We start from the raw sequence: 2,673 nt of genomic DNA, 5'->3' as shown, positions 1-2,673 counted from the left end.
AAAAAAAAAAAAAAAAAAAGTTTTTGTGTGGATGCAAGAGCTGGCTGCGACATGCCATCCCACTGATCACCAGGGTTGGTTGATTCGGCTGATCTAGAAGGCTAAGTGGGGGGCAGAGGGCGGGGGTCCTCTTCCTTCTTCCTAGCTCCACATCCCTCCACAGAAGCTGCGCTCTCGGTCTGCCTTCCCCGAATAGAGGAGGACCGAGATACGCGCTTCAGCTAGAACCTCCAAATACGTTCTCAAAAAAGACTGTCTGCAGTCTGGGGAGATGCCCGTCTGTAATATTCTTTTCTTTTTAAATTATTTGTGTTATTTTTAATTGTGTGCGCGCATGTGAGCGGCCAGCTGAAGTCGCCAGAAGTGTTGTGTTCGTTCTTAACCGCTGAGCCATCACTCCGGTTCTTCTGTAATTTTCTTTCTCTCCTTCCCACCCTCCTTCAGTTTCGTTATTTCATCTTCAACATTTCCACTTTTCTGAAATTTGCAAAAAGATGTTCTTGACTTTTTCTAGACGGATCGAGACTTTTTTTCCCCCTAGAATAGGGTACTGAGGTGGAATTGAGTTGTTCGTCTGCCTGGTGCGCTGGTTTGTTCTGCAATTAGCTGAATGTAGGATGTGCTGGGGACGCTTGGGTCTGCGTTCGCTGATATTTTGTGCATCCATTCTATCAGCATGGAGGTGAGGGGTTTCCAATCTGCCCAGTGTCTGCTGCTGTACCTGAGGGGACCCACGAGTGGCTGCTTCTGCAAACGATTCTCATATACAAACCTGCATTTGTCTGCCTTGCAGTCTCTGAAACCCCAAGAGCAGAGAGCAAAAGAAATATGAGGCGCTTGTCCGGAGAAATGTAACTTGATCCCTAGTGGGCTCCCCCTCCCAGGTGACTATGCGCAGCAGCCTCAGGACTCTTAAACCGAGCCTTTCTCCAGACCTGAATCTGAGCGAGTGGGGCGGGGAAGACTCTGGCTTGCGGAAGTGCCAGCCCTGAGGACCTCAACAAACCCCTACACCCTTGTCCTGTGGCGGAAGAGACAGTTTGGGAAATCAGCCGAGCCCCGCTGAGAGGTGCAGGGAGTTTTTTGAACCTGAGAGGCTGGGCCGCTGCTACCGACCCAGAAAAGTGGAGGACAAGAGACAGCTAGAGGCTGAATGAGAACTGACAGCCCTGTGAAAAGGAGACGCGTGCCTTCCTAAACTGTCGTTTAAACATCCAGAACAAGCTGAGCGGTAAAGGAGGCGCAGGCAGGGTAATAAGGCTTAAGAAGAACCCAGGAAGTACATTTGGCATCGTACACACACACACACAAACAAAAATAAACCGATAACAACACCACCCCACCATCTCTGGCACTATGAGAGGTAGCACAGGGTGGCCAGGTTGGTCTGTGCAGAAGCCATGGGTCAAAAATCTCTACTTTCCCAGGACCAGAAGAGGCTGGTCCTGGCATCCTAGTCCTTCACCTAGAATGGAGTCTGCGCCGACATCCAGTCTGCTCCACGGAGGAGACAGAACCCTTCCAGGAAACTGTGGTCTGCAGAGGCCCCCTTTCCCACGGGCTGCATTCTGCAGTCACCGAACCTGGGAGCTATGAGGTGAGATTGAGAAAGCCTGGACCTAATGCAGGCAGAGCATTAGTCGCTACCGGACGTGAGGGACCTGAGTGTTGGCGGAAGTCTGCCTCCGAAAAGGGGAAGTAAGACTCTCCAGCTTGTTGCTGAAACATTAGCAGCGTATTGTAGAAAACCAAAAAACTATCCAATTTGAATTTTAAAAATTAATCAGAAAAGTACTAAGCAGTCAGCAGCTTAAAAACGATATAGCGTGCCAGACAGATGGGTCGGTGGGCGTAGGTGCTGGCCTCCAGCCTGAGACCAGGATTCCGTTCCAGGCGTCCAGGCAATGAAGGGAGGGAACTGACTTGCAATTGGTCCTGGGACCTGCACAGGCATGCATTGGCGTACCTTCACTAAACCGTAATATAAATTCAAAAAAGCTGCCCTGCCAGCTCCTGGCCATTTTCTGACCAGAATGCCTGCTAGGCTAGTGTCCCTGAACCAGAGGTGACCCTCGAAGTGGTGCACAGTAGGTAGAGTGTAGTGTGGGTTACAACGGAGCTCGCTGAAGCCTGGAGTGTGAGAAACTGACTTCACCCTGGGATTTTGCCCAAGATTTGGCATGTGATGGGTACAGCCTGGTGACTCCTGCACATCTAGGCAGGTCTCCTGAGCGGAAGCCCCTGGTCTTCTGGGGCCACGCATCACACACCCAGTGCAGATGAGGTCAAGCCAATCCTGGGGGCGGGGGTAGGGGTGGAGTAGGGGGTAGCGACCTCCAGGGCTACAGGACTCAGTGCATCTGATCCCACAGGGTGAGTGGTCACTCAATGTTATATCACCCTGGTGGGTATAGAGGTAAGGAGACCCCGAGATTAAAAAAGGGGGGGGGGTAAGAGGAGCGGTTACTCTGTGTTCTTGGAAGAGGAAGGCGGAAGGAGTTGACCTCAACAGTCAGCCACACCTCATTCTTCGCTTCCGGTCTTGAGGATTCCTAAGAGAGGGTGGGGCTTGGGACCAAATTTTGCATTTTGTTTTTCAACTAAATGTTCTTTTGAGCATTGAACATTCAGAAAACCACACACGCGGGGGGGGGGGGGCAGAAAACCACACAC

The sequence above is a fragment of the Alexandromys fortis genome, unplaced genomic scaffold (genome assembly GCF_014885135.2).
Source record: "Alexandromys fortis isolate MF-2015 unplaced genomic scaffold, M_Fortis_MF-2015_v1.1 scaffold_458, whole genome shotgun sequence".
Classification (NCBI taxonomy): Eukaryota; Metazoa; Chordata; class Mammalia; order Rodentia; family Cricetidae; genus Alexandromys; species Alexandromys fortis.
Note: the sequence above shows the minus strand (reverse complement) of the source record.